This window comes from Rhinoderma darwinii, chromosome 11, assembly GCF_050947455.1.
Source record: "Rhinoderma darwinii isolate aRhiDar2 chromosome 11, aRhiDar2.hap1, whole genome shotgun sequence".
NCBI classification, from domain to species: domain Eukaryota; kingdom Metazoa; phylum Chordata; class Amphibia; order Anura; family Rhinodermatidae; genus Rhinoderma; species Rhinoderma darwinii.
In genome coordinates, this window is record NC_134697.1 from 57,631,642 (window position 1) to 57,646,738 (window position 15,097).

Below are 15,097 nucleotides of genomic sequence, written 5' to 3' on the forward strand. Positions count from 1 at the left end.
ACTACATTGTGTAGTAGGAGTAATGGGCGAGTTGTGTATTGTGCCTACCTCGAGGAGATATCTCTGCCCTTTGTGTGTAAACCATCAATCAGACTGAGCTTGTCAAGCAAATTAGGTTTTATTGGGCACTTGCAGTAGTAGAGATTTGGAAAGCATGAACATGACCTACTAGAATAGTAGGATTTCTCTCGTCACAGGGCGACGACATGGGAACTTTTGGTTTAGTTTGGTAAAAATTATCTTAAAGAGGTCTTTCATAGTAAGGACATTAGTATGATGCCTTAATAGGCATTTTAGGGGTTTGATTAGTGGGTGCAATTCGAGCCACTATAACGGGAAGGTAAATTTGATGACTTCTTCCTTTTGAAATCACAGAACGTATCACATTATCTCATGTGGTACAGTATCTGACTCCACTGCTTTGGGAGCAGAAATTCTACCACCTGATCCTACTGACCTCATCAGCAGCACTGAGATCATGTGGTTCGCTCTGTCGTGCCGCAGGAACAGGAAGTGATTCATGTGGTTCGCTCTGTCACGCCGCAGGAACAGGAAGTGATTAATGTGGTATGTTTTGTCACGCCGCAGAAACAGGAAGCGATTAATGCCGTTTTGCGAGCCCATTGACACGTTTAATTGTAGCCATAGGTATAACACTATAGAGCAGCATACTAAGGTACGGTATATGGCAAAAAAAAAGAGGTGATAAGCAGGAAATGAGATGATAAAGTATGCACACCTATATCCTGCTTCTCTACCCGAATATTAAAAACTTTACTTGTACTCCTGAATGTTTCAACCGTCCATTAGATCTGTCAGAACAGATCACGTCTAGGAAGAGTATAAAATTTGGTTACTTGTTTTTTAAAAAATTGGGGGAACTATGATGAGTAAAAGCATTTTGCATAGATCTCATCTGAAATTAAATTTGTCTGATCATTATTAGCTAGGGGTATACGTACGTGGCTTATATAATGGCAGCAAGAACGCCACAATTACACATATTTTGCCACAAAATTGCAAAAAAAGTCATTTTAGTACTTCCTAACAGAATAGGTTTTTGATATTTTAATAAAGCTTAAACAAAACTGACCAATTTAGCTATAAAATTAGACCGGTTTAATCTAAATTCATATTTACTACAGCTAGAGCTTTGCTCACCACTAGAGGGCACAAGCAGCAAGCTCTCAATGCTCCTTGTACACTGCGTTCTTATCAGGGCTGCCAACTCTCCGTAAAATCACACACGGTCCATAAAACTATTAGACTTTCCAATGTCTGTTAAAATGATTGCGTCTGTGATCATGTCTTTATGTAAGCCGGTGGAGCTTGTGCAGGTTATTGTGATTGTAATTATCACGAGGTAATAATACAAATAAAAGACAGACAAAAAAAATTCAGCTTGGCAATGTTGTGTAGGTCTTCCTTGTGGTCCGAAAACACATCTGACCCGTCAAAGTTTATTGAAGCCACAAGACCTCTGAAGGTATATTGTGGTATTTAGACATTGGCAGCAAATCCTTTAAGTCCTGTAAGTTGAGCGGGGGCCCTCATGGATCGAACTTAATTCTCCAGCAGATCTTACCGATGCTCGATCGTGTTGAGATCTGGGTAATTTGGTGGCCAAGGCAACCTGTTCAAATCTTGTTCAGAATTAGTTTGAAGAACATTACAAAATTCTGCAGTGCAGTGGGGTGCGTTATCCTGCTGAGGCCATTGCCAGGTGTGTACGTGGTCTGCAACAATGTAGGTGTACGTTTGAAAGTAACCGCCATGTGAATGCCAGGACCCAAAGTTTCCCAGCAGAAAATTGCCCAGAACATCACACTGCCTCCGCCGGCTCGCCTTATTCCCATTGTGCATCCTGGAGTCAACTCTTCCCTAGGTAAGTGAAGGACACGCACCTGGTCGTCCACATGATGTAAGAGGAACTATGACCATGGAGCAATGAAAGAAGGTGGTATGGTCTGGTGCATCAAGTTCTGATGCTCATGTACCCATTGCAGGTGTATATATAGTTTTCACCTTTCAGCCATAACATTAAAACCACTGACTGGTGAAGAGAATAACATAACATGATTATCTCGTTAAAATGGCTCTGGCCATGGGGTGGTATATACACACCTCCCTACTTTGGTCCTGTTCACATGTGCTTTTTTTTTTTTCAGAAACAATAGCGTAGTGGACCGCTATTATTTCTGCGAGAATAACAGACCTTGCGGAACGGAAACAAAAGGAAACTATTTGCAACGGAAGTATTGCCTTTGAAATTAATGGTAATGCAAACAAGCTATGGTTTCCGTTTGACTTTCCGTTCATTGGTACCTCCGGCGGAAAGGTCTAACGGAACCCATGAACGGAAGGGTGGCGCCGATGTGAACACATGATTTCAAGTATCGCAAAGAGGGACAACATATGCATCGAGCCACGGCAAATTTCTTCACTGTTAAGCCACGCCTAAAACCACACTCAAACCCTGCCCATACAAACCCAGTTGAGCCCACGCAGTATCATTCTCCCATAGTATAATGTCCCCCATAGTATAATGTCCCCCACGGTGGCCTCTACACAGTAAAATGCCCGCACAGCTGTCCCCCACACAGTATTAGCCCCATAGTGCCTCCCACACAGTATAGTGCCCCTACACACAGTATAATGCCCTCTAGCAGCCTCCACACAGTGTAATGCCCCATAATGGCTCCAACACAATATAATGTCCTTATAGCTCCTCCCATATATTATTACGCCCCCATACAGTATAATGACCCATAACAGCCGCCCAAACCCAGTATAATGCCCCCATAGTTCCTAACAAAATAAAAAATACTCACCTAACCCTGTTCCCACATTGATTGCAGGAGATCCCTCTGCCTCTCCGGTCTATGCTATGAGTGGCTCAGCGCAGACAGGCGTGATGATGTCACTGCATCACGCCTGTCTGTGCCAAGCCACTCATTGCCGGCGTTACGTTATGAATGGTGGAGCAAGGAGCGGACTGCTTCCTGCTTCACCATTGGATTCAACTGTATCTGCGTCCTGAGGATGCAGATATGATTGAAACTGGGACATACCACCGGCCTGCTCGGGACAGCAGGACAACGACCAGAATTCGGGACGGTCTCGCTGAATCCGTGTATGATAGGGAGGTATGGGATATATTAGTCAGCAAGTGAATAGTCAGTTCTTAAGGTTGATATTTGGGATGCAGGAACAGGGGCCAACGTAACGATCTGAGCAACTTTGACAAGGGCCAAATAGTGATAGGTAGACGACTGGAAGAGCAGGACTTGTGGGGTGTTACCAGTATGAAGTGGTTAATGTCTACCAAAAGTGGTCCAAGGAAGGACAGCCGTTGAACTGGCAATAGGTTCATGGGCACTTAAGGCTCATTGATGCGTGTGGGAAGCGAAGGCTAGCCCATCTGGTCCAATCTCACAGAAGAGCTACTATAGCACAAATTGCTGAAAAACTTACTGCTGGCTATGATAGAAAGGTAAAGAAGTATTCGGCACACAAATTTTTAGATTAAATATTCTTTGTTTTTATGTTTTATTTTTTGGCAGCGGCTAAGTGCCAAAAATAAAGAATAAAAACAAAGAATATTTAATCTCCGATTTGAGTGCCGAATACTTCTTTACTGATTCAGGATTGGGTTGGGCCCCTATTCGTGCACCGCCTTGAGCTAGTGCTACCTGAACTTCTACACATATGATAGAAAGGTGTCAAAACACACAGTGCATCGCAGCTTACTGTATTTGGGGCAGCATAGCTGCAGACCGGTCAGAGTGACTAGGTTGACCCCTGAACACTGCCGAAAGCGCCTACAATGGGCAGGTGAGCATCAGATCTGGACCATGAAGCAATGGAAGAATTACGAATCACGTTTTATTTTACATCATGCGGACCTCTTTCAGCTACTTCTTCTTTGTCCCAGCTGCTACAGAACCTCCGTGACCTAAAACAGTTTGAGTGCAATGCACAATAACTTATAATACATACTCACCTGCTGCAGATCTTGTTTCAGAAGAGGAAAAGACATTGCTTTATGTCAAAGTGGTTCTGCAGCAGCTAGCTTGGACACAAGTTATAGTATATTGACCAGCTGCTGGTGTACAAGCACCTCTGTATCAGCTGAGACCGTGTAAATACCTTATTATAGAAAAAAAGATTAAATTTTTTTTTTTTAAGTCGTTTTGCAGCAGCCTAGTAACCTATATACCGCCTAGAATGAATTTGGGAAAAAAAAACGTGCCAACTATGAGATATAAATATAAATGATAAGCACTGTGAAAATATATTGTGTGAATATGAACCTACTGCAATCCTTTTCCCTAATATAGAATTATATAGAAATTATACCTAGACCCTGCTCTTTTTTTTTCTTTGACAACCCATCTCCTTGCTGTAGCCAGTGAGATATACTTGAGTCGCCATCAATGTCTGCTCGTTTTCCAGAGTGAAAACCAGGACTCAGCAGTTTCTCTGCCTCACTGCCTCTGTTGTCCTATTGCTACTGCGTTGAGCACAGATGTGCAATGCTATGCAAATCCAATTTACACAAAATAAATCACGTGTTTACAGATCCACAGGTCCCTAAAATCTACCGTATATATATTTTTTATTCTCCCTGGGAAACTTGTCTGTTATGACCCCAAAAACATCAGATTTGTTTTTGATCAATAAATTCTGTCCATAATGGGGCATATTTGACTTTATTTTAAGGGGATATGAGCTTTTTTTTTTTTTTTTTTTTTTTTTTTTTTTAGAACCGCCCCCCCCAAAAAAAAAACAATTGGTCTTTGCAATCAACTCTTTATTTAACAAAAAAAGACAAAACTTTCCCTTACTTTGAATGGCAAGTTTGCTTTATAATAAGTGGGGGAAGAGGGCGAGGAAGGAGAGATGGGGCATGTGTCTGGGAGCCCTCCACTACCTTGGAGACGAGGGCGTAACTAGGAAAGACTGGGCCTCATAGCAAACTTATGACTGGGCCCCCCTCCCCCGCATCCAGCAACCATCACCCCTACATCCCGCACCCTCCCGACAATGAACATTTATCAGTTTTGTGTGCAATGTAAAAATACAGCTAAGCCACCAGTGTACTCTTAGACCCAGTTCACACAGAGTTTTTCGGCCCTATTTTTGACATGGAAACCATGTCGGAAACTGTGCCAAAAAACTTCCGAAATTGCCTCCCATTGATTTTTTATAAAAAAAACACTCGCGGGAAAAAAAAGCAAAATGCTCTTTTTTCCCACGGTTCCGTCTCTGATCTCCCATGGAAGTCAATGGGAGGCAGAGAATGCGCTTTTCACTGCTTTTTTGCCTGCGGTGCTCAATGGCCAGGGCCGAAAAACACCATGAAAAACGCGGCAAAGAAAGCGCAAGCAGGTCAAAATCTGCCTTTCTGCCACCAAAAAACTCAGTGTGTACATACCCTTATTAACCTTTAGTTACGAAAATTGTATCAAACCGTTAATTAAGTGATAACAAATGTTAAAATATCAGTGCTTATGTTATTTCATAGCCATAATAGTTATTAAAAAAAACTGCCCCTAAACTTAAAGCACCCGGGACACACCCCTGTAGATAGTGCCACACACCTACTTTAGATTGTAGCAACCATAGTGGCACTGCGGTAGTTACGCCACTGTTGGAGACCTATTCAGTCCAGCAACACACGTAGCATAAATACTGCGGAAAACTTGCAGCGTAATACAGTAGCAGCAAAGTGGATGAGATTTGAGCAAATCTCATCCATACGCTGCGTAAATGATAAGCGGAAAAAACACTTTTTTTTTAAGCGCAGCATGTCAATTGTATTTGCTTAATCACTGTTTTTTTGTTGCGGGGTTTCCACATTAAATTAAATGGGGAAGTAATCCCACAACAAATAGCAGATGTCACGATTATTGTGACGGAAAAGCTGTGATTTGGCTGCAAAAATCAATCGCAACTCAGAAAAAACATCTCATACTTACCCAGAATTCTGTGCTTCTCCATCCAGGCTGGCCTCCTGGTATGACGTTTCATCCCATGTGACTGCTGCAGTCACATGGGATGAAACGTCATCCCAGGAGGCAAGGCTGCAGAATGTCAGAGGGTAAGTATGCACATTGTTTTTGTTTTCTCTTCTGTTTTCCGCAGCAGACATTCCGGCCGAAAAACTGCACCACAATTTGGTGCAGTTTTTCGGCCAGAATTTCCTGCGGCCGGCAGGGCGGATACGCTGTGTACCTTTACACAGCGTATCTCCCCTATGTGAATGTAGCCATACTGTTGGCCAAGGTGGAGAGGAGGCCACTCAGGCATGTGGCTCTAAGGGAGTCGCTGGGTGAGTTGGCTCTTTAACTCCCAAAGACCATTGGACAGGGCCATATCATCAGCTCTCCTATATGTGGCTGCGATAGGTGGTCAGGTGGGGTCTGAACTCAGTAGTTGAATTTTTTTTGTACAGGAGCCTCCATCAACCTTAATCCAAGCCTGGTGGGAATGCAGAACTTGGCTAGTTTGTCCATGAGAATTCTAGGAATGAGGGGTGACAACCCCTGTGGGAGCTGTAAAGAGATCCACATTGGTGAATCCTCAAACAGGGCCGACCTTATGTAGGATGTTGCCCTGGGTGAAACCTTCTGTTGGGGCCCCCCTTTTCAATATGGTGTCATACAGTATACAAATAACTATACCAAACAGTGCCTAATTATACGCACCATACAGTTCCATATGTTGGCCAAATAACACTTTTATATATATGCCCAAATAAAAATGCTATAAAGTGCAGACCTCACCACAATTCACTGCAAAAATTATTTACTGTACAGTGCCTAAGTAAATAGCACCACACAGTGCTCAAATAGTACCAACATACAGTCACCAAGTAACAGCGCCATGTATAATTGAAAGAAAAACAATATTTCTGGTGGTCTCAAATGCCACGGAAGAAACCTCCTTCAGCAGGGGTGGCCGATGAGCCCTGTGCGACCACTCCTAAAGCCGGCTATATCCTCAAACATTCTAAAATAACGCAAAATAGGTAATAATTCCATGATATCCCGTGCCCTAGTAACCTAAAACCTCCTGGAACTTTGTCCTGTTGGAAGAAAGCATTGTTTGTAGTTATAACAGTCTGTAGGAAACTGGATAACAATTTTAAAACTTGATAGGAAAGGACAACTTAAAGCTCCCCTGACATATCATGGGGAATGCAAATATTCTCTAAAATAGACATAATTCTGGATCATCTACTCTTATAACTCTGTGTTGCTCTGGGATTTATATTCACTTTAAATGCTCTTTAATATGTGTTGCTCAACTTATCCATCCCCATGCATTCTATAGGGTTCACTACTTTTTGCAACATACACTGTTTAGCCTGCCTTAGGCCAGGATCACACATGCCGTTTTGCTAAAGCCAGAAGTTGATCCAAAAGTAAGTAAAGGTGTAACGAATGAGACTGATTCTTCTGTATGTCCACTCCTGTGGTTGGCTCCAAAAACTAAACCAAAAGTGATCCTGGCCTTAATGAGACTCTTAATACAGGCTGTTACTTCTTTTCTGATTGAGTCCAGTCTGACAGTATAAGGGTATGATACCACAAATATTCATCCAGATGCAGCCGTGGCCACGTTCACTTGTGGTGCCCAATGCTTGCATGATTTGGCAGGTAATACCCGGCAAAATCGTGTGGCCATTGGTCACCACAAGTGAGTGGGGTTTTGGCCAATCAACACTATGTGGGACTGTACCCTTAATATCACATTAGCCACATGTGTAGGTGGTCCAAGCAAGTGATATTTGGCCAAGTGGTGCCCATTTTGAGTAAAAAATGCCATGTGTGGTCAGATGTATGATAATTACCTGTTCATTTAATTTATGTGCCCCAAATCAGCACTCTGTCTATCATATACATACACAACCCCACACCACCATTACAATACCTGATCTTGTATCTATAGAAAGTAGTAGCATTAGTGGTTACCATAAAGATGATCATTTGTCTTTTTGGAGGGAGTTGATCTTTTAGAAAGTGGAAATCAGTTCAGGAAAGACATCAAACTTTGTGATTAATGAACCCTTCACCTTCATATGGGTAAAGGGAGATGATGACTTGAAAAACATCTGATCTTACCATGATAAACACATGCCAAGTAAGTTCTAATTACTGCTTCGCAAAGTCAAATATTTGTTGTAAGCAGAGGAATAATTGGCTATGGCAGTGACGGGGTGAAAGGAAGAGGAAAGTAAGTGCATGGTGTTGTCGTGTATGTAGAACAGATGCCTACACGCCTTGGGGAAACACAGCTTTCTTTTTACAAATCAAAGCTTTAAATTACAAGGTTTTTACCAAAGAGAACAGTTGTGGCAAGGCGTCTGCTCTCATTTGCGTAATGGTTTCTGTCACTGGTGATTAGACACAGGATGAAGTAAAAGAAATTTGACAATTAGGAATGAGGGATCATTAATCTGAATCTTTGTTAAGAGGACGGAAGTATTCGGAAAAAAAGGAGAACTCCAAAAATATAATAAAGTTAAATAAAAAAAATGAGCAGCAAGTGCAAAAATATTAGTACTTTACAGATTACTAAACTTTTACACTTTACTAAACAGATCCGATACCTGCCAGAGAAAATGAAATAGTAAAAGTTTTCCTAAGGAGAATTAAAGGGATTTTAATTACAGGAGAAGCCAGAGAACTACTTTGTTCTCATGACAACACTCCATGCCTAGGCTCTGGCAGGGCCGCACCGTCCATGAGGCAAGATGAGCTTCTCGTCTCAGGCGGTGGCCTGCTGCCTCTCTGAGGGGGCGGCGGCGCCCCTGAAACCAGCCGCCGCCACTCCCTCCTGCACTAATTGTACCAGCGTCTATAGGACGAAGATAGAATTGCATGCATAAGCACTGAATGACCGGGCAAGTTCCATGCCGACCATTCAGCACCTTACAATGACGCTGATTGGCAAGGCAGACTGACTTGCCCTGCCAATCAACGCCTTTCAGCTATGCTAGCCGCACAATGACGTCATCGCGCTGCTTCCATTGTTGAAAGCGCTGATTGGCGGGGCAAGTAATTCTGCCCTGCAATCACTGCCATTCCACGATGCTAGCGGCGTGATGACGTCATTGCGCCGCTTCCGCTCTTGAAAGGCGCTGATTGGCGGGGCAAGTTATTCTGCCCTGCTAATCAGCGATTTTTAACTACGCAAATGGCGCAATGACGTCGTTGCGCCGCTTGCATCGTTCAGCCCCAGCAGACCTGCTCAGAAGAGAGCAGGCCTGCATTGACACAGGACGGCACGGGAACAGGATCAAGGTGAGTGTATAAAGTTTGTGAGTGGCATTATCTACAGCAGGGGTCTGAAACTCGGCCGGGTAAGTGGGCCGCATATAGAAAAAATGGGAAGTTGACGGGCCACATTACTTTCAAATTTGATACAATACAAAATTATTGTTAATCAATTAGTTATTTGACCTACTATAACACTATATTACTATAATAATAATACTACATTACTATAATAATACCGCTAGGTTTAAAATTTGAGAGAATTCTCCACGTGCTTATTTCAACAATCCAGTTTTCCAGTTTAAGTGTCGCTAAATGCAGTCCGGCGGCTCAGTTAGCAACATTTGGCAGACACACATGTCAAGATTGGGCAGCCCCTTTTTACATAGTGCCACCGGTGGATGCTGCCACAGTGCCCTCGGTGGATGCTGCCGCAGTGCCCTCTGTGGATGCTGCCGCTGTGCCCTCTGTGGATGCTGCCGCTGTGCCCTCTGTGGATGCTGCCGCTGTTCCCTCTGTGGATGCTGCCGCTGTGCCCTCTGTGGATTCTGCCGCTGTACCCTCCGTGGATGCTGCTGCTGTACCCTCCGTGGATGCTGCCACTGTACCCTCTGTGGATGCTGCCGCAGTGCCCTCCGTGGATGCTGCCGCAGTGCCCTCCGTAGATGCTGCCACAGAGCCCTCCGTAGATGCTGCCACAGAGTCCTCCGTAGATGCTGCCGCAGTGCCCTCCGTAGATGCTGCCACAGAGTACTCCGTAGATGCTGCCACCGAGTCCTCTGTAGATGCTGCCACAGAGTCCTCTGTAGATGCTGCGACCGTGCCCTCTGTAGATAATGCAACACACCCCTAGATAATGCCACAGTGTCCTCTGTACATACTGCCACAGTGCCCTCTGTAAATGCTGCCACAGTGCCCTCTGTAGATGCTGCCACAGTACCCTCGAAGAAGCTGCCACAGTGCCCTCGTAGATGCTGCCACAGTGCCCTCTGCAGATGCTGCCACAGTGCGCTCCGCAGATGCTGCCACAGTGATGTCAGGGGCATGCCCAGAGCTGGAGGCCCGGAGCAGAGCCGCTTCTAGCAATCTGCCTGGGATTCCAGCTCTGCTCCTGACATCACTGTCCATACTAGTAGTCTCTTCCTGGGACTCCAGCTGTGCTCCTGACATCATTGGGACTCCTGCTCTGGGAAAGCCCCTGACATCATTGTCGATGTATGGACAGCGATGTCAGAGGCTTCCCCAGAGTCCCAGAGCAGAGCCTATACTAGCGCTCTGCCGGGGACTGCGGCTCTGGGGAAGCCCCAGACATCGTGTGTCCAAACATGGACAGCGATGTCAGGGAATTCCACAGAGTCCCGGAGCAGAGCCGATACTAGCGCTCTGCCCGGGACTCCACTTTGAAGAAGACCCTGACACACTGTCCATATATGAACAGCGATGTCAGGGAATTCTACAGAGTCCCGGAGCAGAGCCTATACTAGCGCTCTGCCTTGGACTCCGCTCAGGGGAAGACCCTGACACACTGTCCATATATGGACAGCGATGTCAGGGAATTCCAGAGAGTCCTGGAGCAGAGCCTCTACTAGCGCTCTGCACGGAACTCCGGCTCTGGGGAAGCCCCAGACATCGTGTGTCCAAACATCGACACCGATGTCAGGGAATTCCACAGAGTCCCGGAGCAGAGCCTGTACTAGCGCTCTGCACGGGACTCCGCTCTGGGGAAGCCACAGACATCGCTGTTCATATGTGGACAGCGATGTCAGGGAATTCCAGAGTCTCGGAGCAGAGCCGATACTAGCGGCTCTGTGTCCCTGTGGGCCGCAGATGACAGCTCCAGGGGCCGCATGCTTGAGACCCCTGATCTACAGGGTGGGAGTTATATGTGTTGCACAGTCTTCAGGGGAGGCTATATGTGGGGCACTATCTCCAGTGGGAGGCTATATGTGGGGCACTATATACAGGGGGAGCTATATGTGGGGCACAATCTACAGGGGTGGGCTATATGTGGGACACTATATAGAGGGGGGCTATATGTGTGGCACTATACACAGGGGGAGCCATATATGAGGAACAATCTACAGGGGAGGCTTTATGTGCGACACTAAAGGGGGGCTATATGTGGGGGACTATATACAGGGGGCACTATATGTGGGGATCTATCTACAGGGTCTATATGTGGGGCACTATCTACAGGGGGGCTATATGTGGGGCACTATCTACAGGTGGCTATATGTAGAGCGCTATCTACAGGGGGGCTATACGTGAGGCACTATCTACAGGGGGCTATATGTGGGGCACTATCTAGAGGGGGCTGTATGTGGGCCACTATCTACAGGGGATCTATGTAAAGCACTATCTATAAGGGGATCTATGTAGGGCACTATCTACAGGGGGCTCCATGGGGAGCACTATCTACAGGGAGCACTGGCACTGTGTGTGTGGGACACAGTGTATGTGTTAGGGATCTGCCAGGTACTTCATCTAGCTATACTCCTGGGATTAATCAATCCACACCTGAGGCCAGACCTGCTCGACTGACACCATCTCCCACCAACCAGGGTGGCAGGCTCAGGAGTGGGAGAGCCTATCGCGGCCTGGTCTCTCGGAGTTAGCTCCGCCCCCTGCCCTTTATTACCTGCCCTGTGCTCTCCCTCAGTGCTTGTAATTCTTTTGGATTCCTGGCCCCACTGCTGCTTGCTCCAGCCTGCTTCTGCCGTGCTTCTGCCTTGCTGCAGTTCTGCTTGACCTGCTTGCTTGCCCTGGCTTGCTTCTGTCTCCGTGCCTGCTCGGGTGTACTCACTTCGTCCTGGTCCTGACTGTTCGTTCGCCGCCCCGTTTCCTCGTGGCGTTCCGTGGCTACTGCCCCTTCCCTTGCGTGTTCCCTGTTTGTCTTCCTGTGCACTTAGCCAGCGTAGGGACCGCCGCCCAGTTGTACCTCGTCGCCTAGGGCGGGTCGTTGCAAGTAGGCAGGGACAGGGCGGTGGGTAGATTAGGGCTCACTTTCCCTTCACCTCCTTCCTGCCATTACATAATTACAAGCCCTTACCTAGTCTACCATTTCTCCTACGCTGACGCTATCATGGACCCCCTTGAGACCCTGACCCAGCAGATGCAGGGCCTCTCCCTACAGGTCCAGGCCCTGGCCCAAAGGGTCAATCAGGGTGACGCTGCTTTAGTAGTACCCCTCACCTCACCTCTAGAACCCGACCTCAAGTTACCTGACCGGTTTTCAGGGGACCGTAAGACGTTTCTCTCCTTCCGGGAGAGTTGCAGACTGTATTTCCGCCTAAAGCCCCACTCCTCAGGTTCCGAGAACCAGCGGGTGGGTATCATCATATCCCGACTCCAGGAAGGGCCCCAAGAGTGGGCCTTCTCCTTGGCTCCTGACGCCCCTGAACTTTCCTCTGTTGATCGTTTTTTCTCTGCCCTCGGACTCATTTACGACGAGACTGACAGGACTGCTTTAGCCGAGAGTCAGCTGGTGACCTTACGTCAGGGTAGGAGACCGGTTGAGGAATACTGTTCTGATTTTAGGAAGTGGTGCGTAGCTTCTCAGTGGAACGATCCGGCCCTAAGGTGCCAGTTTAGGTTAGGATTATCTGACGCCCTGAAGGATCTGCTGGTTAGCTACCCCTCGCCTGACTCCCTTGACCAGGTTATGGCCCTAGCAGTACGACTTGACCGACGTCTCAGGGAACGTCAGCTAGAACGCTTCAGTGTGCTCCCCTCTGACTTTTCTGCGATTCCCCCCGAGGTCCCGTCTCCTCGCCCCTCCACGGAGGACTCGGAGGTACCTATGCAACTCGGGGCCTCCATGTCCCCTCGACAACGTAGGGAGTTTCGCAGAATGAATGGTCTCTGCTTCTACTGTGGGGACGACAAGCATCTACTGAACACCTGTCCCAGGCGCAAGAATAAGAAGCCGGAAAACTTCCGCGCCTAAGTGATCATCGGGGAGGTCACTTGGGCGCACAGGTATTTCCCGTTAATGTGAAACGCAATAAAATTTTGCTTCCCTTTCAGGTCTCGTTTGCTGGCCGGTCTGCCACGGGCAGTGCTTTCGTGGATTCTGGCTCATCTGCTAATATCATGTCTGTGGATTTTGCTATGTCTCTAAAGATGCCTTGTATTGATTTACCTTATCCCATCCCTGTAGTAGGAATCGACTCAACCCCCCTTGCTAATGGTTATTTTACTCAGCATACTCCTGTTTTTGAACTCCTGGTTGGCTCCATGCATTTGGAGCAGTGCTCTGTACTGGTGATGCAGGGATTATCGTCTGATCTGGTATTAGGTCTTCCCTGGTTGCAGTTGCATAATCCCACATTTGATTGGAATACTGGGGATCTCACCAAATGGGGTAATGAATGTCTTATGTCATGTCTTTCTGTTAACTCTATTTCTCCCCGGGAGGAGGTAAACACGCTTCCTGAGTTTGTTCAGGACTTCGCCGATGTGTTTTCTAAGGAGGCCTCCGAGGTGTTGCCCCCCCATAGAGATTACGATTGCGCTATCGATTTGGTGCCTGGTGCCAAGCTTCCTAAGGGTAGGATATTTAATCTTTCATGTCCTGAACGTGAAGCGATGAGGGTGTATATCCAAGAATGCCTGGCCAAGGGTTTCATTCGCCCCTCGACTTCTCCTGTAGGTGCTGGCTTCTTCTTCGTGGGGAAGAAGGATGGTGGTCTTAGGCCGTGCATTGATTATCGTAACCTGAATAAGGTCACCGTAAGGAACCAGTACCCACTTCCTTTGATTCCGGATCTTTTTAATCAGGTTCAGGGAGCCCAATGGTTTTCTAAGTTCGATCTACGGGGGGCATATAACCTTATCCGCATCAAAGAGGGGGATGAGTGGAAAACTGCGTTCAACACACCCGAGGGTCATTTCGAATACCTGGTCATGCCCTTTGGGTTGTGTAATGCCCCTGCTGTCTTCCAGAATTTTATTAATGAAATCCTGAGAGAGTACCTGGGTAATTTTCTTGTTGTGTACCTTGATGACATACTGGTGTTTTCCAAGGACTGGTCCTCCCACGTGGAGCATGTCAGGAAGGTGCTCCAGGTCCTTCGGGAGAATAATCTGTTTGCTAAGACTGAAAAATGTGTCTTTGGGGTACAGGAGATACCATTTTTAGGGCAAATCCTCACTCCTCATGAATTCCGCATGGACCCTGCCAAGGTTCAAGCTGTGGCGGAATGGGTCCAACCTGCCTCCCTTAAGGCGTTACAGTGTTTTTTAGGGTTCGCCAACTATTACAGGAGATTTATTGCCAACTTCTCGGTCGTCGCTAAGCCTCTTACGGACCTTACCCGCAAGGGTGCCGATGTCCTCCATTGGCCCCCTGAGGCCGTCCAGGCCTTTGAGACTCTCAAGAAGTGCTTTATCTCGGCCCCCGTGCTGATTCAGCCCAACCAAGAGGAGCCATTTATTGTGGAGGTTGACGCTTCCGAGGTGGGAGTGGGGGCCGTCTTGTCCCAGGGTACCAGCTCCCTCACCTATCTCCGCCCCTGTGCTTACTTCTCTAGGAAGTTTTCGCCCACGGAGAGTAACTATGATATTGGTAACCGCGAACTTCTAGCCATTAAATGGGCTTTTGAGGAGTGGCGGCACTTCCTGGAGGGGGCCAGACACCAGGTAACGGTCCTTACGGATCACAAGAATCTGGTTTTCCTAGAATCGGCCCGGAGGCTTAATCCTAGACAAGCTCGGTGGGCACTATTCTTTACCAGATTTAATTTCTTGGTTACCTATAGGGCTGGGTCCAAGAATATTAAGGCTGACGCTCTGTCACGTAGTTTCATGGCCAA